Source organism: Mirounga angustirostris, unplaced genomic scaffold (assembly GCF_029215605.1).
Source record: "Mirounga angustirostris isolate CCGP_5_RB_7025 unplaced genomic scaffold, mMirAng1.0.hap1 SCAF_9, whole genome shotgun sequence".
Lineage (NCBI taxonomy): Eukaryota > Metazoa > Chordata > Mammalia > Carnivora > Phocidae > Mirounga > Mirounga angustirostris.
This window is the reverse complement of record NW_026991717.1, coordinates 78506153-78532998: the sequence shown is the minus strand read 5'-3', so window position 1 is coordinate 78532998 and position 26846 is coordinate 78506153.

The window sequence follows — 26846 nt, the reverse complement described above, 5'->3', positions numbered from 1 at the left end:
ACCATTTAAAGAGCTGATTATATCAGGAATGGTTTTAAAACATTTATATAACTTTGAAAATAAGAGAAGTTATAACATTTTAAGGCATTTTTGGACCATGCCATATCTAAATGACTATTGGAAATCCAATAAGAACTGAAGTACTTGTCACAGAAAGGACCTCTTATTGTCATCTAATTTCAAGGTTATCTACTAGGGATAGTGGAAAATCATGAACAGCCAAGATTGTAGATTCTGTAATTTCCCCGCCTTTTGCAATTTTTCTTGTTTTCTTCCACAGGTAAGTTTTCATTTTAAAGAAATACATTTCTCTCCTTCCCAGTAGCAAAGTTAAAAATCTTTAAAAAGTTTCCCAAATTGACACTCTGTATCTCAGTTATGCTAGTTTCAACTAAACCAGAAAAAAGCCTCTAAAGTAAGCTGTAATTATTTTTTTTCCACTTTAAGAAGTCATACAGAAGCCTGTGTTGGGTCCTTTAGATTCTAGTTGTTGTTTCTGAGAATTTTATTATTTTGTAAGCACTCAGCTGGAGTTAAGGCACTTGAAATTACCAAGCCAGTTTCAGTTATTTTTTTCCTAATAACCATTTTGATTCTTTATTCATAAAAGCTATTGACCCTAATCACTGACATCATGTTCCTGTGGCTTATTTACTTCATTTTGTTGAAGGACAAGCCTGACAACATAAGAATGTGGAAAGAGTTGTCACCCAAAGTCTAAGTCATTCTTTGGAAACCACAAAACCTTGGGCTTCTTACAATACTATTAAACCAATCTTTATCAAAAATTTATAGAAAAAATTATAGAGTCTGAGATACTATTAAAATTATAACCCAAAGATGGCTGAGCAAATCAAAGGATTTATTGTCTCCTGGAGGGACCGAACAAGTAACTAAGCAGTGATGAATCAATTCAAATATATTAAACAATGTTAAGAAATAACTGAGAAATTGGGATGCCTGGGTGGCTCAGATGGTTAAGCATCTGTCTTTGGCTCAGGTCATGATCCCAGGGTCCTGGGATCGAGCCCCACATCAGGCTCCCTGCTCAGCGGGGAGCCTGCTTCTCTCTCTCCCTCTGTCTGCCGCCCCCCTGCTTGTGCTCTCTCTCTCTGTCAAATAAATAAATAAAAACTTTAAAAAGAAAAAAGGAAATAGGTGAGAAATCATAGTAGGGAGTGAGAACAACTGGGGCTATTGACCAAGAAATACCCAGTGTGGTGGAGAGGAATTTAAATTATGCCTTTAAAAGCAAATGAGGATTTCTACAAGAAAAAGTGGAATCTGGGGAGGAAGGTGCAAATGAGGGGTATATCAAGAACAAAAAGAGAGAGATAGGAAAGTTAAGGGCTTCAGGGGATAGTGGGTACAGTTGGCCCTAAACAACTCAGGAATTAGGGACGCTGACACCCTGTGTAGTCAAAAATTGACATGTAACTTTGGACTCCCCCAAAACTTTACCAATAGCATACTGTTGACGGGAAGCCTTATTGATAACATAAACAGTTGATTAACACATATTTCTTATGGTATATGTATTATATACTGTATTCTTACATTAAAGGAAGCTAGAGAAAAGAACATGTTATTAAGAAAATCATGAGGAAGAGAAAATAAATTTACAGTATGTAAGAAATCCTTGTATAAGTGGACCCACGCAGTTCAAGCCTGCGTTGTTCAAGGGTCTACTGTAATTTCAATTGGATTGCTTCCTGGGTTGCCAGTGAGCAAACAGCCAGAGCAAAAGCTGGATGGTTGGTTGGGATCACACTGAGGTGCCCTAGGAGACAGGTTGAGAATTTGGTCTTCATTTGGTTTTGACAATGAGAAAAGGATTACTAAAGAAAACTTTATCACTGACATGTAGATTGTAGCTAAGTGTAGATAAAACTGAGGTTGGGTTACCAGGTAGGAGGTCACTGACTTAATCTAGTGGTATACCCTTGGCCTTGTGTGAGAAGGAGCCTCCTTAAGCAAAATAAAATAACTCAGGTTGAACATTAGAAGGCATTTGATCTAATAAAAATTTTTACTATCCCCTGATTCATTTTTCTTTATTTCGTAAAATACTGAAAGCTTTCCCTAATGCTTATTTTTATACTATCTTTCTGTTCCAAAGATAATGATTAATGACAATAATAATTTCTAGTAGGTCAGAATACTTAATGCCTAAAGATGTTTTTATATTAATAGGTCATAAATAAATTTTTTAAAAAAGTATTTGGCTCCTAAATTTTAATCATCCCTCAACCCAGCACTGCTCTTCATATATCCTCCTTCTGCTCCAGCATTCTTTTGTTTGGGGGTTCAAAGGAATTATTATTTTTTGCCTTAGCAAAGGGACTAATACTGTGTGTTTTCCTGTATAAAACAACTTTTTTTTTTTTGTGATTCTTTACCACTTTCTACCATTCCTTCAATAATCAAGTCTTCCTTCCTTCCTTCCTTCCTTCTGTCCTTCCTCTCTCTGTCTATTTCTTTCTCACACTCTTCTTACTCTCTTTCATACAGAGAAAGTAAGGTTAAAATATAAAATATATTTATTTTATACTTCCTAACCAATTGCTATCATTCTGCTTTAGTATTTTTTGGACTATAATTCTTTGCTTTTGTGCTTTGTGATTAATCTAAGAGCAATTTCTAAAATATAACACATATTTGATGTATTTTTAAACACTATATATATATGTAATGAGCTATATTTTTCTTTTAAGATTTTAAAATAGATAAAAATACAGAATACTCAGTTAAATTTGAATTTCAGATAAACAACAACCAATAATTGTTTTGTATAAGTGTGTCCCAAATATTGTGTGGGGCATACTTACACTAAAAATTGTTGGCTATTTATCCAAAATTAAAATTTAACTGTGTCCTGTATGTTTTGTTTTGTTTTTGCTAAATCTGACAACTCTTTATATTATCTAAATGCAAAATAATTACTCTCCTTTCATTGAGGTATTTTTTAGGTTTAAGCAGTTAAACTCACTGAGGCATTACTATAGGTATTTAGCAGAACTTTGCCAGCTGGAAATAACACATAGAAATACTTTTTTAAACAGCTTAGCCAATATAAACCGTTCTTGATGTCACATAATAATTAAGGAATTGTAGTCTTCTTAATAAAATAAACCAAATCTCACTAAATAATAGTAAATATTTCTCGAGCTAAAATATAAAAAAGGTTGCCAACCCTATTCTACCTCCTAAAATTCTTTTTTTTTTTTTTTTAAAGATTTTTTATTTATTTATCTGAGAGAGAGAATGGGACCTCCTAAAATTCTTTATTTTATTTTCCCCAATCTCTGGGAGCCAGTGATTCAAAACAATTCATTACTTATAGATAGTTTAGATCTGGAACTGTGTACTGGTGTATTATTTAACTTTCAGAACCATAAAAATGACTCTAAGGTGATTTTTATCAACATGGGTTTATCTTTGTTTAGCCAATTACTCCCAAGGTAAATTGGTCTACATTTTCCACTGAGACAGAATTTCTATTATATACTGAATGGACTATCACCAAAATAATATATGATACATTATAAAAATTATTATAAATTATAAAAATAATGTAGATTGACTTCTACTTTTGGGAAGATAAATTAGATAGACTATTCCCTCAGTAAAACTAAAAACCCTGGAAATTATATATAAAACAAACGTAAGGACATTCTGAAAAGTGAAGAGAAAAAGGCACACCAGTTAGGGAGTTCAGGTCCCAGAATGAGTTCCTTAGGTTTTCCTTTTACTTCACGCACCCCAGACTTGGAGCTGAAGAAGTTGGTAACTAGGAAACACCAGTAAGTGCAGACACAGAAAGCTCCAACAAAAGCCTGCTCTCTGGCCAAAGGACAGGAAAGGGGCAGTCTAGCAAAACAAAACTTTTGGAAAATAACTGCTTTACTTGACCAAAACATTGTAGAAAAACAAACAAACAAACAAACAAACCTGGCCCGTACCCTACTCACACCAGCAAAGGCCAAATGAGGAGCTTAGACTTCTACCCTCTCAAGGCTGGAATGAGTCTCCTCAAATCTCTCATTGGGGTGGTATCAGAGAAGGCTGAGTAGAGAGCAGAAGCTTTCATCCCCCACCAAGAAGTAATGAGCCCCCCCCACACACCTGCCTCTACCCCTGTGTCACTATATCAGCAGAGACCACCTAGAGAGCCTGAATTTAAAGCGTTACCTAGCTGTATTGAGGTGCCAATCCCCTTCCCAACTAGGGTGGTGTCTTCCCACTCTCTTTCCCCAGCCCCCGTGGTGGCAGTAATGAAGGAGTCTTACCCTCCCAGCCAGAGACTCATCAGTGGAGGCCAAAGAGATACAAAGGAAGCAGAAGTAAGAAAACAGTAAAGAACAGAGATCAATTGAAAGCAAAGCAGTAGAGGAACTATCCATGAAATAAAGAGGTGGTTCTTTGTGAAGATTATTAACACTGAAACCTCTAGCCTGTAAGTCTAGTAAATCTTACAGGAAAAAAAGAGGCAACACAAATTATCAACATCAGGAATGCAATGGGAATATCACTATGTATTCTGCAGACATCGAAAGAATAGTAAGGGAATACTATACACCAGATGTAAAAACTGGGGCACCAAACACATATAAGAGCTCCCTGGAGAGATGCTGGCACTCAGGAACATGGCAGAGGGAGAGTTCAAAGATAGATAGTGCCCACCCTCTGTGGTCTCAGGAAAGGAATACAGTCAGCCCTTAGATGTGTTTAATTATAAGCCTGCATAATTCAGGCTGCAGCTATGATGATAGGCTAATAGGTTTCTTTCACAGAAATACTGAGCTTTGGGCCTGTTCCTCTTGCTGTGCCCTAGAGGTGGTAGCTATTGAAGAACTTCCTCCATTAATTATAGTCCTATGGGACCCATGAGCCCCACCAGTCACCAGAGCCAAGCGACGTAGAGGTGTCTCCTGGCAGCAGCTGCAAAAATCAGGGTGCCAGACAACTATCTCCCTTCTGAAAGATACTGGTGATCTGGAGTGAGGCAGAGAAAGAGGGCAAAGACGAGGCCACTAGCCTCCACTCCCTAAGAGTACTTCTGTAGGCCTCTATAAATGTGCCAAATCAGAAGCCTGCCCCTCAGGCCGAAACTCCTAGACAAGCAAATAGACCTCTTTTTCAGGAAGGCTGGAATGTGTTTCAGTCTGAGGTCTAGGCAGTGCCCTGGGAATGGTAGTCTGCCAAGTACTGTCTGATTGTTCTAGTCTCATGGGGTCTGGGAAAGCAGGCCACCTGGCCTCCAGAACCAGGCGATCAAGGGGGTATTCACTGGGTGACAGCTGCAAAAAACGGGTTACCAGATATGTGTACAGCCCCCCCCCCCCCGCCCCCGCATCGTGGAGCTCTAGAATGTTGCAGTGGAAGAGCATCAAGATTGCACTCACAGCTGGAGTAGGCAGAAATGGGATGCAAAGATGGCACCCACCAAAAAAGGGAAAAAAAAGATAGGAAAAGGAAAGACATGAAAAGAAATTAAAAAAAATTTTAAAAATGGGGCCCTCTGGCTTTAGAAAGGCTGAGTGAGATCGGAAAGATGGCACCCGCCAGCTTCCTTCCCCAGAGCGTTGCCCAGCAGACCCCTGCCTTTCAGACCAAAGCTTTAAGATTAGTAAATGAGCCTCTTTCACGTAAACAATGGGTGCTTTTCGAAGGGCTGCTTCTGCCCTGAGCCCTGGGGTCAGTGAATCTGCACGTGCGCCCTTTAAGAGCCACGCCGCAGATCACCACCGACCCTGTTCCTCTCCGCGCAAGCCTGTTAGGTCTTCAAAGCCAGAGGTTTTCGAGGCTCCTCTCTCAGGTACTGGTCTTAAAAGTTGAGGTGTCTGGGGGCGCCTGGGTGGCTCAGTCGGCTAAGTGTCTGACTTCGGCTCAGGTGCTGGGATAGAGCCCCACAAGGGGCTCCGTGCTCAGCAGGGAGTCTGCTCCTCACCCTCTCCCTCTCCTGGCCCGCCCCCATCGTGCCCCGCAAGCTATCTCCCACTCTCTCTCTCAAATAAATAAATAAATAAATAAATACAGCTTTAAAAAAAATGTTGAGGTGCCTGCTGTGGGGTACAAGCCGTTGGCTCCCCAGGAAGAAGCTCAGGGTTTTGAGTTCCCTGCTGATTTGGGGTCCCTGCGCTGTGGGTGGGGTTTATGGCGAGATTGTGCGTCAGCCTTCCCTGCTTGCTTTGGTGGGGTGTCCTTCCTGTTTGCTTAATGTGAAGGGGTTGCTCTGCCAGTTTTTAGATTTTTTTCAGAGAAAATTGTTCCGTAGAGAGCTGCAGATTTGGTGTGTGTATGGAAAGAGGGAAGGTCAGGATCTTCCCAAGTCACCATCTTGAACCAGAACCTCTAAAATCTTAATGGTAAAGAGAACCAGAGCATCAGAATCCACAAATTTAGAGGATCCCCGTTGAGGTGAATACTCAAAGCCATTATGTTTCTACTTCTGTGATTTTCACGCTCAGCTGAATTGATTTTGAGGCTGATCTCCATGTATTTAATTGAGGGCATTGGGGTGGATTTTAGCAGTTTGCATTGAGGGAAGAGGGTTTATTATGTCTTGAATGTGGCGAATTAGAACATTCTTTATGGATCATTGCAAAGAATATATTTGCCTTTCACAAAACTCATTCAGGTCCTTACCTTTCAAAAAGATTCCAAGTTTTCTTTCCCTGAATGTACATAACTCGGGCACAGAAACACTTTTTTCCCCCCTCTTCCTTTGTTGTTAATTAGCTTTTCTAACTTTTTTGGAAACAGTTTGATTCAGGTTTGATTACAGGTGACCACAGAGATGCTAAAAGAACATATGAAATCTTGAGAAATCTAGGAAATGTCATATAACTTGCCTGTCTTTGTGTACTTTCAACTAGTATTATTTTCAAGGTGAAATAGGTAAAGGTGTATTATTTTAAAGATCTAGAAATTATTGAAAATTATGGGACCACTCTCCTATTCCTCTGTAAATTTTGCCAGTGATATGCCTATCAAGAGCAATTTCATGGTTTGGACATTCAACTGGTGGCTGGTCAGAAGTGGTTTTCATGACTCATCTCTGAGTTTCCTCTGATGTTTTCCTTTATTTTTACTTAGATAGGATATAAAGAAGATAAGGCAATAGAACTAAAGTAAAATGGAGGCGGTCAGGCTGTTTGAGGGTCAAAATTGGCTTGTTTGCTCTGAATATTATCTGAGAACATTTCCTTACGTATTACTTCAAAAGCCAGACTGAGTCACATATTGAGTATATGGGTTAATAACAGTAGTATAGGTTCTTAAACAGCCTGTAATTAATGTCCATATTTCAAAAGGAAATAGGTTGAAAATGTTACTTACAAGCTAAAAATTCTATTTTGCGAAACTACATATTTTCTGTTTTTGTGTGTTGTTTTCACATTAAGGCTTTTAATCAGAGCTTTTGATGTATCAGGATATAGAATGTTTGAATGAGTGAAGAACATGTCAAGGCTGGCAAAAAGTTGGTTGAATTTGGAAGTGGCTTCTTAGCAAAATGGTTTTCTGATTCTGGAATCAGAAATGGTCATGTTTCTAATATATTGGTATACTCAGACAAGATGCCAATTTTTGAACTATGTGCCTCCTATCTAAAGATGTCATTTATTATGGCTGTTATTATCATAAAGACAAGACCTATTTTCTCATCCTCACCCTCTCGCATGTGTTTTCTCTACAGAATTCGTGTTTCCCAAGACAAGGCCAGTCCTATTTGAATGTACTGTTTATTTATGCTTGCTGGCATACCTGAGCTGGTACCTGCTTGTTACCTAAAATAATAGTAAAATGTGAGGCCATTAGGTGTAATTTGGGAGACCAATCGAAGGATAGGACTGTATTTATTAGAATCCTATCATCTTAAACTTGTGAGAAACTCCATAGTTATCTTAGGAGCAGGATAATTTAAATATTGGATGACAGTAAATGTAGAAGCCCAAATCTATGCCTCAATTATTCACTAAAACAACCTCCAAACTTTAAAACAACCAGACAATAAAAAATAAGAATTTGAGTTATTTTGTAAAGAAAAGAGAACTGAGGGGACATTAATTGATCTTGAGAACACTGGTGACGTAAGTAGTTTCTACTTCCAGTAAGGAAATGATGAATACCATATAATTTGTCCTCCAAACTTGGATAATTTTGAAAGTGAGTGGGTCCTATTAATAATTAAACATTAAAAGAAGTAGGCAAATAGCAGGATGTATAGTCACCCTAAGATGATTTCTTTATTCACTAATTTAACTGACACTCTGCTAAGTACCTGGGGAAAAAATGAAGACACCATCCCTGTCCTCAAAAAGATCAAAGCCATGAAGGTGGAATATATATGTTCTTATTAGGAATTAAGAAAAAAAAAAACTTTTTAGGGAGCACAGGGGAGAGGTTTCTCTCTGTAACCGAGGGTACAAAAAGATGCTATTAAGCCTTTAAAAATCCATAGGGTTGAGAATAATGAGCTCTCGCTCCCATTTGGCAGCTAAGGAAAGTGAGACTCATTCTGTTCAACTAGCCAATAGCAGATGGGAAGCTCAAGTATATGGTCTCTGCGTTCCACTCTAAAACTATGTTATCCTCATGGGAGTTACCAGAGGAAAGGGACATAAGAAAGTGCTAGAGATTTAATTTAGTTTTCTTTGGAGACAAAGGATAGCATGAAGCTTCTTTGTGATTGAGTATCCTTGCTGTGAAGAGAATACCTAAACAACCCAACTTACTCACTTTTAACCTTATGATTCTTAAATCACACATTGCACTCTTTTAATGCTTTGAGATCTCTAGTAGGTTTTTTTTTTTTTTTTAAAGGAAGACTCTTTGACACCAGATTTTCTTTGCAAGTTATCTCGTGACAAGGCATTGCAATTTGTATACCCTCCTTCTAGGATAACTGAGCCTTTCACTACACCACATTCTAAATGGAATGTCATTATATCCAAGTATAGCAAAAGCAGAGCCTACTGTGTATACACATCAACTCCACCAAAGTCCATTATGAAAACATTTCTCAGAAGATGCTTTATTATATTCTAGAAACATACTTGTTAGCTGGATATTGTGCTAGTCGATAATATTGGGAATGAGCCTGCCTACATGTAGACATACACTCATTTAGGCTCATGTTACATCGTTTAAATATTCTGTGATTTGTTATTTCTCTAATGCTACTCATTTCATTATTCACTTGGTTGACTTTAACTCAGTTGACCACATATGACCATTGAATCAATCAAACAAACATGAATACCTGAAACTTGTTTTTAACATTGTTCCTTATTTTAGTATAAAAATGTTTATTCAGTATGTTTATTTTGAAGATGAAATTTTAATGATAGAAAATGGTAATTATAAGAAAAGTAATAAAATGTGCCGTCTTTGAGGCAGAAAGTGCAGCACTTAGCACAAGACAATGGCCTACATTCTCTGACTGACAGGTGGATGTCACATTAGATGAAAATGATAAGAGTTTTAGTGGACTGAAGAATAACTTCCTCTTGACAGTGCCCTGACCCTTGACCTCTGGCCTAACTCTTGTTAGCTTCACTAACACAGGGTAATTGTCACAGGTGTAGGATAAAAGACATCTCTACAGAAGCTACCAACAGTCTGAGATTTCTTTCTTTTGATGACCACAAAGGTGCTGCTGAGATAAAATCATAAGTTCAGACTTTCTCAGATCTGGAAGGACATAAAAATTTACCCATGAGAAAGCAAAATCCCAAATACAAAGAGTGTTCTTTACTGGTTAGCTTGAAGGTCACTGTTGTAACCGGGAGGATATGTGCATCAGGGGAAAGGGATGGCAAATATGTTACTGTTGTTACCTTGAAAGCATGTTTCATCCATAATTGTACACAGGTGTAGTAAAGGATGCTCTATGCACAATAGAGACCCCAAATTTTTATAATTATTAGTAAACTCTTAGTATGTCATACTCTGGAAGTGTGTCCTATTCTAAAATGATTCTTTTGTATTTATATGCTAATCACCTTCTTCAAAAGAAATCAGGTCTTTGAGTTTTATTTAAATGTTCTCTGAAGGTAGTAGCTTTAAGAGTACTTATGGATGATGTGATAACAATTGTGACTTCTCATGAAAGTTAATGCCTCCTCCTGTAAGAAAATATATTGTACTCTCCTTTTTTAGCAACACAAGAAATTCAGAAAACACAGTGAAGCACAATGAGTTATGCAAATCCATGTTATAATAGAAGAATATTACAAGGGAAAACCAAATGCCTGTAACATCCATTAAAGTGAAGTCATTATAGTCATATACCCAGGATTTAAAACAAAACAAAACAAAACAAAACAAAAAAACAGAAGAAAAGAATGACTATTGCTGGTAAAATGAAAATGACTTCACATTCCATTAAAATGAAGTCAAAGCAGTAACCTGGCAGTGTTTTCAAAATGTTTTATCATGAAGGAAACAAAGTCAACTTTTCAAACACTTGGCACAATAAAGTGGTGTATTTCATTATTCTGTTTATTTAGGGGTGTAATACTAGTATCATCCAAATGTTTGTTACTCAGTATGAAGGAACCATAACAGTTTCTTAACCATAATGGATTTCCAGAATCCAGTTTTTATTCGAAACTATCTACCAAAGGCATAAATTACTTTTAAATTTATTGAGGGTTCTTATTCAGGTCATAGGTCTTGTCCTTCAACATTTTATTTTTAATCCACAGCATGCTTTCATGACACAAAATGAGTATACACAAGCTTTCGGATAATCAGTCAAGGAAAATACAAAGATTATGTTTATCTTAAAGTGATACAATAGGTAAACTCCTTCAGTTGGTTTGGTAAAGGTGTAGCCAAACCCATCTGTTTCCAAAATATCACACCCTCTTTTTATTAAATCATGAAAGTAAGGAATTATAATCATGTAACTTATTTCATGCATACTTGCTATAATAATGCCTTCTTCCCAGACTACCATCTTTTCAAATGTGATGAGATCATCAGGTAACAGTGTAGGATATGAAGGCTTAGCATGCTGTGTTGTTAGCACATTAAAAAAAGAAATTGCTGGGATAATTAACAACTACCTATTTGTCTGTGGGATGCATTCATTATGGCTCTACAAATTGGAGGTCTCCAAAATCTGTGCAATAAAATTTACTCTTTGTTCAGGAAGTTCCCCTTGGATTTGGGGAAAATTCTGGTTTGCTGTGTCTATTGTAATTGTGACAGGCAGTTGACGTGCCTCATAGTCTAAATGTAGTGGCAAGCAGGGGGTGGTACAATGATGAAAAAACTGCCATTCATTCTTGTGCAAAGGAAAGGTGTTTCTTAGCATATTCCAACCTATGTTCAGACTAGAGTTGGGTCTCTGAGGTTGAAGGTCAAATCTGTGAGGTCAAAGCTATTTCTTGTCAATCTTCGTTCACTAATGACACATGAATTGGAAATTAGAACAAAGTAAGTAAAACGAATAGCCAGAAGGTGAGTGTCTGTTTTATTACTCAGAAGAGCTGGGAAATCTGGCCAATTGTTGCCCTATGTGGCTTGAATGACAGTTGTTAAGTTGAAAAAGGGACAGTGTGATGGGAATGCCACTTTAAATCTCAATTACCTCCTCCACTCCAATCAGCTTGGTAGAGCTTTAATGAAGTGCAATTCTCTGTCCTTTTCCTCATACTTCTATCTCTAGAATAAGCCTCACATTCAAGTTTGACAGCAGTACAATCAGTTTTCCATTCATCACTGGCCCTGTTTTAACCCTGCTGAAAAAGGGCCTAATGTACGTGGCAGTGATGGCAATTAGGCAGAAAAGTAATATTAGAAACAGACAAAAGCCTGAGTCTTTTAGCATTACAGGTGTTTTTTTTTTTTTTTTTTTTTTTTTTTTTTAGCCCGTTCTAGACATAAAGGAATAGGCAGTGTTGTTAAGTTCCCTTCTTCAGTCTTCTCTTAAGCTGAAAGTCCAACGATTTCAAGATTCAATTAATTAGACACATGGAGAGCCAAAGAACAAGGTAAAAGCTAAGTTCTTTCTAACTGAAGACACACTTAGTAATTGGCCCCTTATTAAAATGGATATCTTCTGGGTGTATGTTTAATAAGGTTGATAAAAACTCGTCATTTCCTCATTAGGATGGCACATGAATACACTCTGTATGTAGAGAAGAAATCTTAAAGAGAACAAACAGGAAAATATCAATCTGTTAAATATATAGGAATGTAAAACATAAAAATTGAAAAGCTTGAGAACTATAACTTTCAGAGATGGAGGGGATGTTAAATGCATTTTGTGTATGTGTGTGTATGAATGAGTGTTGTAAGCTGATTTTTTTTTTTTTTTTTAAAAGACAAGTCTTGGCTCTTCAATCAGTTTATCTTGGGATGCAAAATATTTAAGCATTTGAGTTTTATAACCCGGATCAATGATACTCTAAATTGACTTTTTTTTAAAAACACCATAAAGATGAATGATACATTTATAGGGCTTTCTCATATGAAAACAAATGCAAGCTTTCAAAATCCATACATTTGTGTCTGCATGCAGAGGATCCATGTGATAGTCATGCCTGCATCTTTGCACAGAAAAGTCATAGCTACACGTTTAGGGACACACGTGTATTGTTTTATCTAATCATATTTGTAAATATGTCCATAGATACTGTTGTGTGCAACCTTAGGAAAGATAAATCTCAAAGATTTTTGCGCACGCGTTTAATTGTTATATATGTTTTCCGCGTGGGGTTCTTTTCATGCCAATTTTTAAAAATGTCAGCCAGGTTGGGGTGTTTTTTTGTTTTGTTTTGTTTGATAGATTCCACAGGAACATGTGGCAACGGCGTAAGGATCTTGTTTAAGAGAATGGAGGCTTGGAGGCAAAAAAAAAAAAAAAAAAAAAACCCAAAAAACCCAGATGCAGCAATTAGGCGGCTCTTGCTGCTCATTGGGGAGGTGACACAAGTGGGTGATAGTGGCTTTCACCTCTCACACTCCCTTCTCTCCTGCCTGATTCCTAGAACAATCCCTGTCAGAAACACTCTTTGAAAAAGGCTGCATTAGACAATGGCTCTTCACCCTTATTTTACGCTTTAAGTAGTGGAGCAGAATGCTGTAAGGGGCTGAAAACAAGGCGTAATCTGAGAAAGACGCGCAGGCATTGTGATAACTGTGAAAACCAGAAGAGCCCCTTTCAGAGCCGTGACTGAAAGTGCTCGGAAGACCTTTAGTCCTTTGCACTCTCCCAATCACCAATTAGACAAACATTAACATCAATTAAGCTGTTATACGGCACAGGTTCCATATAATTACCTTAATGGGTTGACGCTTTCTTTAGCAGCAATTTCTTAAACAAACTTCATCTTTTGTGCAACAGGCTAAGAAAATTTTCAGCAGGGAGCATTTCCTTTTGTCAAGTTTTCTAAAGAGACAGCTGAATTGTTCTATTTAACAACAAACACCTTCACTAAGGACCCTCGTCTTGTCCCCGTTCCCACCACATTTGACTACTAGGCTCAAAGCTTATTAACCATCAGAGACAAAAAAACGGACTGGCCAGGGGAGCCCAGACACATGCAGGGCGGGCAGGACACAAAGGACCAGTGAGTCTGGCACCGGTTTGCAAGCAGACCCTCGGAGAAAGCACCGATTGAATTAGTTGCCTATTTAGTATCCAAAGCGCCAGATCCGTCCTTACCAAAAGCACAAAGAAAATGAAATAGAAAAACAGGATCTTGCTCATAAAACAAGACAAATCTGTCTAATTTATTTTGTACCAGTAAGTGCTAATTAAATGCAAGCTACTCAGATTCTTCCTGTTCCTGCCTCACCTAATTCGCTTAGAATCACGACAATGCCAGTCTGATTTTTCCCCCTGTTTAACAAACATTCATTTGAAATGTACTCAAATACAGCTATAAAAATACAACCCTTATATCACTTCTATTTTTATTTTATATAAAGTCCATGTGTTTTTACTCTGTTGTGAAATTATTTGGGGGGGGAAAAAGCTCTTGGCAGAAACAAGTCCTTAAACTATCCTTGTGCATCCTAAGAAATAAACAACTTGAGATGCATATAATGAACTATAATTGTTCCCCCCCCCCCCCCCCCCCGCCGCCCAGGGTTGGAGTAATGTATGTAACCAAATTTCACAGCAATTCATTAAAAGTCAGAAGCCTAACTCTTTTACAGTTTTTTAAAGCAGACCATGGTAAAAAAGAAAAAAAAAAAATGAAACAAATATAAAATATACATGAAATACTTAGCCAAATCAAAGTCTTTAAAATGCTTTCCCTTACCCACCCTCCCTGCCCCCCAAATGTCTCCCTCTTTTTTCTATCTTTCTTTCACATCCTATTGCTCATTTTCACATACCTGACTATAACAATATCCTCGGGAGTAGGCAATTCAGTTTACATCTTTAAGGTCAGGGCTTGGGCTCCAAAGACAAGTGTTTGCTCCATTTAGTCCTGCCCTTGAGAACTCCTAACACCTCTTTGGGTCAACAGCTCAAGGCCACGAAATTAAAAGATGACGACAAATTTATGTTTAGATTTTAACCTCAGGCCACTGTTACCCACGGCTAGAGGATTTTAGAAGCTTTCCAGGGGAAGAATTCTAGAGCAGAAACATATACAATTACAAAATAATTGTTCTCACTTGTGTTACCAAGAATAAGCTTTTGAAAAAAATACGTTTATACTGAAGATGAATTTATCTACAATATATAACCAGTAACATATTTACTGCAGATCTCTATGATCAAAAAAATAAAATTAAGGTTAACCTTTTTAAACTTTTCCTTAGGAAACTTAATATAGACAGCGATACTCTCCATTCCAATGTTGGTCCGTTATTTATTAGAAATTTCTCTTTTTTACTCAATTTATACTTGATGTTCACATTGATTCAGTTAAAAAATATATTTTGAGTCTTTCTGAGTTACTCCTTTGGTGCCTCATTGTATCACTTTAAAGACGAGCTGGGTTGCTCCTACTCTCTTCATTGGTTATTTCGGTCTGCTCCAGCACCAAATACAGCTACAAAGTGCGGATGTCACAAATAAGTGTGGGAACCCCAAGTAAAGAGCTCCCACCACTGAATTTTCTCAGGCTGGAGTTCAGCCACTCCTCCCTACAGCAGGAACGTGTAAGATTAAATCAGGAGAGGCCTGAAGAGATTGTGGTAGATAGCCTTTTAAAAATTAACTGCATAATTAAAGAAGCATTACTCTTTTCAAAATAGATTAGGAAGAGGAGTTTTAAAAAGCGATTTCTTTGTAAAGCACCACCTGAGAATTACACAAATTTGTATCCTTCTTAGAACTTTTACATATGACAGATATAATTGGGTATAATAAGGAGGGATAGGGTGCCAGGTGGCAAAATCATCTCCGTAACCAGAGAGAGAATGTGTGCGGAATCAGAGATACCTTTTCCTAATTTCCAGTATTAGGGATGACTCTGTGATGTATGAATGGGTTTTTTTTTTTTTTTCCATTCAACATATCAGGCAAAGATCTGAATAAAGTTAATGTTCCCTTTTTGACACCCGTATCAGACTGAAAACACCTCAATCAACTGTTGGATGGATTTGGCATAATTATTGATACGCTTTGCAGGATTTAAAGAGTGAGGATTCAGTGCTCACATACCACATTTGAAACGAACACAACTTATCAAGTAGAGTTCTGACATGTGTGACTCTTAGTATCATTTTGGAAGTGAAATAACCTGTCAGATTTTAAAATGTGTTAACAACTGGATGGTTAAATGGCAGGGACATGAAGAAAGGACATGGGTTTGGTTGGAGATTTTGTTCTGGAGTAGAGTCGCTGTCAGGCTAGACGTAATCACAACAAAAGTTTTCCCCAGGAGTTCTGAACAAAAATTCTATAGTAGAATAAATAAACTACTACACCGTGAGATTATCTTAACTAGCATCGGCAGTCTTCCTTACAATAGTCATTTATTGATGTCTTTCCAAATACATTAGAAGTGGCAGATGATTTATTTTGCCTTTGAAAAGTACGTATAACCATCCACTCATTCAACAAATATTTAAGTTTCTACTATGTGCCAGGCATTCTTTTCTAAGTACATTATCAAAATTGAATAGTACAAAATGCCTAGCATCCTTTTATTGGAGATGTTTTAACTTTAAATGGATTAAAGCAATTTATATAGAAGGCATAGATAAAAAAAAAAATCTGCTCTCAGACTTTGTACAGTTCTTTATTCTGATTAATTTATGTCTGGTGCCTGACACACAGTAGGTGCTTTGAATATGGTGCTCTGCTAGTTCTTCTGTGTTTCAACCCCCGCTGCTTTTTTGTGTGAGCAAAATTGTCTAGCGAAAAGAAACCATCTGACTATTGCCATCATTCACTGCCACTAGTCTCATTTCCATCTATGATAATGATTTCTTTTAAGGGGCTGTATAATACCTTTTTTGGTTTGATTTCAAAGTACATTTTCCTTATTCTTTGTATTCCTTATGGAAAAAAGTGGGAAGGGAGGGTGTGGGAGATAGAGTGGTTGTGTAGTATTGGGGGAAGACTCAGAATGAATTGGAGTCTCCCAAAAAGACAGGGAAAGATTACTGCCCTTCAAGGAAAAAGTAATGGAATTGGTAACAATGAAACCTGGGCTGGATACACTTTTCCTTTTACGAATAGTGAGTCAGTCAACAGCCATGTTGCTAAGCACTTCCGGTGCTCAGCAATGCTCTGGGTAACACTGGAATTGTTGTAGAAGTAGTGAAGTATTTAAGAGATACAGATGTGATTGAAACTTTCTTCTGAAGGAATTCAGAACTTGGGGTCTGGACTCTCATGGGATATTTATATCATATCCTTTGCCAATTTCCTGCTTCTTGAGGAAATTTTGGCCATCTATTTTTGCTAAAAGTTGATGTTTAAGTCCCTTCTGGCCGTGAAAAACTATGATATTTTGGTTCATAATTACTTAAAAAATAGATAACAATTATTGCATTCAGTTGATCTAAAGGGAAATGTGGCCTGGAGAGACACACCTAAGGGCAGAAAATAATTCCATGCCAAAATTGATCCCTTTCACTTCTACTAAAGTTCTGTCACTATCTGTATTCATACCTATATCCATCTATATGATCTCTTTGTTGCCTGCCTGTCTTCTAGATTATTGTAATTAAAATCTACCCTCTATTAAAATTTACAATAAAAATGTACTCTTAATGAAACATAATGGTAGATTATAATCACTCCGTAAGTAGTATATACATACCCATATACTGACAAATGCGAAGTAGTATTACCTCTGAGATATTTGGAAATGCTGATATATTTATAGTACCACAAACATTCTGAACACACATAGATATAAAGGGGCAAGCCCTTAGAATCTTTTGGAGGTAGGTAAGCATCTTCATTCAAAATGCTGAGGATAAAATGAGAAGGCAAAGCCTGGCAGTAAACATTCAAATACATATATAAATATCTCCTATGAAATTCCTTCCTGCCATATTGCACAGTTCAAATTAGTGAAAAGAAGGTTCTTACTGCACAGGATATTTTTTCAAGCTACTGAAACCTATATGTACACCTCATTTCTATGATCTAAAAATCGGGTACATTTTATAAAACTTTTGCCTTTATAAAGCATGCTCTTTTTATAGGAGCTGTATTGTATAGGATTATCAGTTTTTAAGACTTGGACTGTACTTCCAGTTTTTAACCTAATCCTTCTGTATATTCTCATCATGTTCTCTTTCTACTCTGAGTAAGAATGCAATGAAAACCTGGGGAATCACATTTTTTTTGCATACTTTAAAGTTGTGTTTCAGCTTTTTAATAAACTATCTAAAATCTAAACACTGTTGAAATCGACTTATTGACAATCAGTTCTGGATGGGTTTTTTTGCTTTATTTCCAAAATGCAAACATGTTTCTGCTCTCAGATGAAGTATTTGCCAGTGTGTCAAGTACTCTTTCCTCCTCATGAAATTAAAAAACAAAAAAGTCTTCATAACACAGTTCTTTAAAGTTCTGTATAAACTTGAGTTTTTGGACGTCTGGGGGTCAGGAAAGTTCACTTGATTTATTGGCTTCCCATTTAGTTAACCTGGTATGGCCGAAATTCCTGAGTTTCAAAGCCACCCTGTCGTGTGTGATCTTTTTAATGGTTCAGCCTGGTTAACAAATACTATTTCCGCATCGTGCATCCCTGTCTATAGGGATAGCCAAAGCTTTTCATTCAAGCTCTGGAAAGTTTCCTCCTCATTTGCAGGTGGTGGTGTAAACAGGGAAGAAGATTAGGGGTGTGTCCTGGGCCAAGTCATTCCTCAGGGCCCCTCCTCTTCTGTCTGTGACAAAGGAATGATAAGAGAAGACTAGGAGACTCCAGGAGAGTTGATGTGAGAGGATGTGGACCAGGGCAGTGTGAGTAGGGAAGAGGAAACAGTGATGGAGAAAGTAGAATGAAGGAATATTGGGAAATGTGGTGAGAAAAATAGGCACGACCAAAAAGAGGCCTTGTAGCCTCTGTAGACACAGCTCGTTTGTTTTCCCCTTGACAAGGTATTAGGAATAAACATGAATTAGGTCAATTAGAAGTATCCCTGATCTTAAAAAGGAAAGAAAGAGGAAAACCCCTCTCCTTTATAACCCCCGCCCTTATTATTTTGATCCAAGGCCTCAAGAAAGGATTATGACACAGCAGCCTGGCTTTTTATAAGTGCGTCATCTTTTCTTATATAAATATTAAGTACGTTTGGCTTTTGGGTGTCACACAATTAGCAAATTAGTCGTTCCCTAACAGTATTCATCTAGATTTTATAACACTTTGCCTACCTTAATTTTAGAGTATTACATGCAAGGGGGAAAAATTGCCTTCTTTTTTATTGCACTCATTGTAATCCCTTCTCTTAATGCTAGGCTCTGGATTTACAGTGGCAGTTAGTTCTGTCATCAGAATATCAGCACTTTGAATGGAATTTTGAAAATTACAAAGACTACACCAGCATTATAGCAGAATCGATGGTTCTCTCTATACGATAAATGCACTCTCATTTTGAAGCTTATGCATTTCCTTTAATATAGCCCACCTTTCAATTCAATTCAATTCATTGCCTTTATTACAACTATGAGATGGGAATTAGAAACTTCCTCCAAGATTTCAAATCTTTTGTGCGTGATATTTGTGAGAAAGAGAAGAACTTTTTACTGTTCTTTTATATATGAGATTTAGTGAATTAACTAATGTTCTAAGAGGTAAAACAAACTGTTCATTTGCACTTATATGTGCAAGTACGAAATACAATATTCATGTCCAAGAGAATCTAGAGGTATAATGGAGGGCTCTTAATTCCATGTTTAAGGTATCCTCATTCTTTCTAACATGGTATTCTTCCAAAATGCAATGTTCCAAGTATGACATTCAGAGAGGCCCAGATGCAGTGTTGCGTCTCTCTAGAACAGCCATGTTGAAAATTTGCCAAAGGACTGTCATCTTTGTAGACTTTGACTAATGAATCTTGGGGTATTTGAAACTGAAGCAGAGGCCATTTTATTTTCGTCCATTTCTTCTAGATTTTCATGATTCGCCCATTGGAAAAAAAAATATTCCCCAGCAAATGCAAGAGCAGGTAGTCCTGCTCTACCAGATAGAGTCACCCTCTATTTGCTAATGGCTAGGGGATACTCAAGAGTGGCAGTGGGTGCCATTCCTGGAGGACTGGAGGGGCGACTTGAACATAATCTGTAGTGCTTTGTCTATCACCCCGTTGAAAGATTTGTACAATGTAATTTCATTTTTTGAGTTGAGTATTTAGCTCTTTGAATCACCATGTATTGGTAATGAGACCTTGAACAAGGTCCTTGTCTTAGAGAGGAGCTGGCACTGTATAAAATAGTCATATAAGTTCATGCATTTCCATCTGTTTCTCCAAATATGGGTGTTTCTTTACTCATCAAGTTATTAATCCTCTACTTAATATCACACTCAAGCTGAAACCTAATTATACAAGTCCAGAACCACAGCATAATATTATGAAGACAAGTGCATATATTACTTAAAGTTCTGGTAATAGCTTTAAAGGTTTATATAACTTGGAATCACCATTTTGAATATTATTGGTAAAATTATGAAAAGCTGTTCTAGGATCAAAACACAATGGCATGTTGATTTCATAGTAAAATGCGATCTTGCAATTGTAATTAGTATCTATCTCAAGAGCTATGGGTCATTATATAGTTTAATTCAATTACTTGATTAAATAGAGATAATCCTTTGTAGGTATCGGCTAATCTAATTCATGGCAATTTACATGGGCTAGACTTATTAAAGATATATAGTAAGAAATATTTTATTTAACATATATTTTTGCTAGCTTTGGAACTTAAAGATCATAATTTACTCTGCTCTGGCAGCACACACACACACACACACACACACACACACACACACCCTGTGGTTAGTTTATTCCTTGCTACTTTTACAATCAGTTACTGCTTTGGTGAAAGCCTAAAGCTTAATCCATTAAGAGCCATTCAGAACAAAACAAACAAACAAAGCTTTAACCACTTCAGTGACAACAGTGCAGAACCAACAAGCAGCCTTCTTAGAAAACCCTAGCAATTTTAGGATCAATAGCCTCATACTGGATGCTTCTAAGTGATAAAAGCTAGAACATTTGTGCTGCCAGGTTTTAGAGAATAAAAGAAAACACAAAAGTGTCTGGGGAAAGATAATTTGGTAAGTTTAGTTTGGAAATACCCATGTAGTGCAAAGGGCTGACTTACTTACATCCTATCAACAGTCATGATGAAAACAAGCTAATTTAAATATCACCTTGCACTGAAAATTTTACCTGTGTGTCCTGAGGGTTGAAACTTAAAATATATTTTAGTCTTTATCCAAGTTCTGCTACCTTGCAGCTTTACTATTACTATTTCTAATTAATGTAAGTGAAATCCTTGGTATATCTACATTCACATCTATTTTTTTTGAAAATAAATCTTATGTAATATCTCTATATTAAAGTATTTAGAAGAATGTTAGAGTCCACTTGATTCAAGGGTACAGTTTTAACAATAAAACTAACAAATACATTTATATATGAGAAGAGCAAAAACATACGTTTTTTCCCACAAGATTAAAAGCCTGCTCATTTCCTTTTAGAATTATTTCATTGTATATTATCCTTTGTGAAAAACCCATTAACTTCTTTTATACATCCTCAAGTCTTAAATAATACCCCAGTGCTGCAGAATCTGTTCCATGGAAAAAAATCTACTGTCATTCCATAGAATAAAAAAGGCCTCCTACATCATTACATTATCCTTTTCAGTTTTACAAAACAATTTCACAATACTGTATCTCCTGTAGCTATAGTTTTTTTAATGCCTTTACGTTTATACTTAATTATAAACTCAGTAATGAAATAGGAGTATTATTTATTATTATTTCAAAATGTCAACTGGTTAGACTTTACCCACAAATTATCTGGAGGCATTAAATTATATACCTTCATAGGTAGTCAGCAGACACTTGGGATTGCCTGCAGTATGTTTACAAGCTAATTTGTTTACTGAATATTGTCTACTCGTTTACATTTCTGCTTTTTTTTTTAAAGCAGATCCTTACTGAAGATATGCTTAATCTGAGGAATTTATGAAAGAAATCTTTTTTAGTGTTAAAAACTAGCATCAAATCAAAACAATCTCTTTGCTGAAATGTTATCAAATAACATTGACCATCAACATTTTACAGACTGAAGAAATAAATTACCCTGCAATACCATTAAAATGCATGATTTTCTTGTGTGTCAGGAATGCTGTGCAGTTTTGTCTGGATTCATTAAGGCGCTCCCTGCATAAGTGCGTTGCCAACAGGGATGTGGGTGGCTGTAATGGCAGCCTGTAGGTTTGTATGGAAAACAAGTATGGCACAGTGAAAAAAATCCTTCTCTCACCCTACAGGTACCTGTACGGAGAGCTTGGGAGGCATTTCCATAGGCTCATTGTCAAGTGAAAGCTAAAGCCCCCACTCACTGGGAAGCAAAGGTAAGTCTGAAAAACCGCATTGAAGAAACAGGAGAGGGGGTGGGGGTGGGGATGAAATCACCTAGCATTGAAGCAGCCTAACCAAGTGACAGACACGTAGACAACTCTCATGCTGCCAGAACAACACTCTGCACAGCCCACCAGCAAGCGATTTGTCACTGCGACAAGAATATCCTCCGCAATTTGGCATCAGGGTCCTTGGACAGCCAACTGTGCCTGTACAGCACGAGACGTGTTATTCGGCAACGGGAAAGATGGGAACCAAGGTTCTCGTTATGTCCAAACATGTGATTTTATGAAAAACATATCTTTTGTCATGATCAACACAGAGACGGAGCAGTAGTAATTGATAATAACTGGGGACAAATCAGACAACAAATTGAGAAAAGTATGTTCTTGTATGTTTTTGAGGTACCCTGCATGTTGAGAAGATTTCAGGATGCTTGCTCTGTCTGCTATTTTATGGCACACTCCCACAGTGTTTCATAGAAATAATGAATCCATAGGTGCAAGAATGAACGGGGAAGTTTTTTTGGTAGTAAACCATTTTCTTTTAGCAGAACATACTCTTTGCTTTGTTTTAGACTTTATGTGTTTGTGTATTGTGTGTTGATTAATATGTCGCTAAGTGCAGATCCTTTCTTACTGTCCTGATTTGAAATAAGACAAAGAATTCAAGGTAAGTTGGGTTATAAATGTGCAAAGGAAAGACCCTCTACTCTTTGCATTGCTACTCTGGTAATCTATTATAAAAGTGCAGTAAAGGAGAGAAGCCAGGGGCATAGGATAAAGGTATCTGATAAATAAGCAAGTAGTGTTCCCCTTGCCAATTACTTGGCATCTTACTTTGTAATTAATGCCACAGTAATGAAAAAAGTGGTAGGCACGAAGATTGGGCCTTTTGTGCATTCTATACAGAATCAAACACTCATAAAAATCTAGCTCAAAGCTAGCCTAGTTTGGCTCTCTCCACAATCAAACTTGCTAGAGAATTAGAACAATCCCATAGGTGTGTGTGTGTGTGTGTGTGTGTGTGTGTGTGTGTGTGTGTGTATTGCAATGTATTATATAAGAGTGACATCAGGCAATTGTGGTATTGCTGTCTCTATCACAGAGACAAGAGTGTCCTTCATTCCCCAGACATGATAGAAACTTCTACCCATTCTGCCAGTATCTAACATCATGGTATCTATTATGTTGTTCACTAGTTGTCCTATGAAACACTTTAGCTAACTGCTACTGAAGTGGCTATGATAACTGCCTTGCAATGCCTGGTGCATTTCCCAGTAGCTTATAAATTTGTGCTTTATGGGAACTTTCAGGAAATACTAAAACTACTTAAAAAGTCAATAATAAGTGAAAGTGACAGTGCTAACAGGCATTTTTTTAAGAAGTAGAAAAGAATATAGTTTAGGCAATTTTGATATCATTTGAAATACAGTACAAATTTCAAAAATACCCAGTTAATATTATAATAATTCTTCAAACATGAAAAATATATTTTTTTCTAGCTATACGTATGAACCAGATATTGGATGGTTTGGATTTGGGGGGTTGGAGAAAGAGATGTTTAACTGTGAGACTTTGGAAATGGTATTAGGAATAGAGTATGTTGAGTAGCTATGTACACAAATGACTAAATGAAATGACTCAGATTTATATCCTTTTAGGGGTAAAACACAAAGGGGAGAACAGGGAGGAATGTGAAGAGAGAAGGTTCAAGGCTGGAGGGTACAAAATACAGTGGAGACCATAAAGAAAACTAACCCCTACTTTTCTAAGCTTTGCATGGGGTGTTTTCCTTGCAATTCCCATTTAAGTCAATGGGAATCATGCAGCTAAAACCCTGTGTAACTCTTTGACAATTTACTTCCTAGTGTCTGGAAAAAGAGTACTACCTACTAAGGGCAATTTACTCATTTTAGTTTGTGCCTTCCATACAAAGATGAATTTGATAGCATATAGCAGGAGGAAAAGAGACTGCATTTAAGATTTTATTGCAAAAGAAATCATCACTGAAAAATGTCGCCTAAACTCTTACCTTGTTTAGCAACAACAATAAACAGAGAAAAGCAATCCAGTGAAAGAATATGAAAAGAAGTGTGGACTTGATTACAGGAAAAATGGTGATTGCTATATGAGGTGTTTTTTTTTCCCCCATTTTAAATTCTCAAGCTCTGAACACAATTGCAGGATAATAAGAATAGAGGACAATTCTTAAGACACCAAATTGAAGCTCTTGATTACTTGCTTTTTCCCATGCATCTCAAGTTGTACATATGTAAATATAGCTAGGGTAGCCTTACAAAATCTTTAATAATACAAATACAGTGTGTGTGGGGGGCTACCATAGCTTGTAGTTATGGGTAGAAATATAGGTAAAATGACAGATATTTATCCTGCTGTAAAGCAATAACTAAATAAATGTATTATATCCTCTATATAATATTATTTTTGAAAGCTATAGACTGTGCATGTTAAAAAGTACATGCTATTTATAATCTCTTTCATGAACTTGGAAACAGAAAACTAACACTGGCTTTCAGAGTCTTTATTTTTATTATAAGGCTCTGTATTTCTTTACTCTCAAGTGAAATGTCTATTTAGGTGCTTTACTGATATAATTCTTATAACTGTACAACCATATAATAAGCTTATGTGGGCTGAAGATACAGCTCTTGTGTTTTCTGAGTCTCTTCTCTGTGATTTGTTTTCTGACTTTTCCTTTGGAGGGTGAAGAAATAAGACACTACATGGCTCTGCTTTTTAGTGCATGGATCAGAGACACACCTATGAACAACTGCCTACGCAAGTTGATTACTGGGCAATATAATTTCTCAGTTTTTATGGGTAAATGAGTGCTTCTCGCCATGGACCTAGCTTGTGCATCAATTTAGGTAAGCATACTGCTGCAGCAGCCTTGAAACTATTGCTCTCTGATTGTACCAATTAACAAATCCTGAACTTTACCACCAGGAAAAGACATAGCTCCCCATTTATGAATGCCTGGCTTTTGAGAATTAGAGTAATTATGTCACCAAACCTACCATTGATTTTCAGATAGACATCTCAATAATTTTGTAAGAGTAAAAACCTTTCCAAAAGCACACTGATATTTTTATAGCAAAAATAATACATAGGGATGAATACAGTGATTTGATATGTGAGAACGTTTAAGAGAGAGAGAGAGATACTTTACTTGAACAGAATTTAGATATGTTTCTGGGCTGAGTCTTTGATTATAAATTTCATGTTGGAGGGTTTTGACTGTGTGAGAACTTCTGAAATCTGATTTCCTTGGAGAAGGGTGTTGAGAATTCACAAAATAATAAAAAGCATGTGCTGTTATTAAAGTAGATTATGGTACTATTGTAAAAATCATAGACAATGATAAATTTAAGACATTAAAATTCTCTAAGTTGTAATTTTAAAACTCACAGCTGGTTCTTACATCCCAGGCCACTCATCGTTTGTGACCAGATCACATATCCTTAACCAAATACACATTAAAAGATTTCTGTTCACAAATTAAACCTGAATTGAATTTAGCACACAAAGCTCTTTAGTTATCCATTAAGGTTTTGTTTTTAATTTTTTTCTTCTTACAGTGTTTTTATAACCAGCAAGAATAAGTTAGTAACAGTATTTAAGGCAAAATAAAGTCAAGTATTACAATGGCAATGTCGTTCACAATGTTACAGAAACCTGTTTTCCTCCTATATTATAGTGACATTGTTTCATTTTGGGCAAGAAACTGAATAATCATTAATACATTCCATGGAATCATATATGTATAGGATTATATATTCTAGATCTCTCATTTTACGAATTATCTTTGCCATGATCTGAATGAATAAAGTATTTTAATTCAAAACTAATCTCTGTTTATTTCAGGCTGGTTTTGCTAGAAATTTACTATGAATCAATGTTTGAAAGCACTGATGTTTAAGACAACTTTCAGTACTCACTTTTCTTCGTATCTCCCTCCACGTAGTTAAGAAATTATTGTGACTTTGAAATGACATCTATGCAGTCATTTTGTAGTATGTAGGAGGGGAAGACATACAGAAATAATATATTTTCCCTTGCAATATCTCAAAATCATGCATTTAGTTTCCAGAATACACATACACACACACACACACACACACAGAGTCTGCTTTTCTTTTAGCTCAATAAGCACATTTTGTATATATTTGCCCTGAACCATTTTCCCTGTCCCGGGCATGCTGTTTCATGAACTGATTTTATCACCTGTACAAGAGCATTTTATAAATGTTCTCACTAAGAAACCAAATAAATAAGTGTATAGTCAAATTAATGATTGGTTATATTCATAAGGATGAGTTTATTTACATTATTTTCTTTACTGTGACCGCATTTGTCTTTTCTTGTCCTTTTTTATCTTCATTTCTTCATGCATGGCACTTGAACAGCCTTCTATAACTAAAATATATTTGGAGAGCTAAAGTGTGGAGGAAGATAATTTTGGGGTAAGGGCATGGTACTGTGAACACTGTTGATTCTCTGGCCCCAAAGATCTTTGGGATTGTTTATTGTTCATATGGTAAATTTCTGATGCTCCACTTCAAAAATCTGAGGCCTGAACCCTTCTTTGCTATGTCTAAGAAAAGGAAGCCACTATATAATAGGCTGAATAGTCTGGAGCAAAAGGTCACCCAATATTACATGTGGTTGTTTGGGACCAAAGCATGGGAAAAATCCTCCCAAGCAGTGTTAAGTTGTCTGCCCTTTCATTGGGGTGTGTGTGTGTGTGTGTGTGTGTGTGTGTGTGTGTGCAACTTTAACCTTAAGGGGA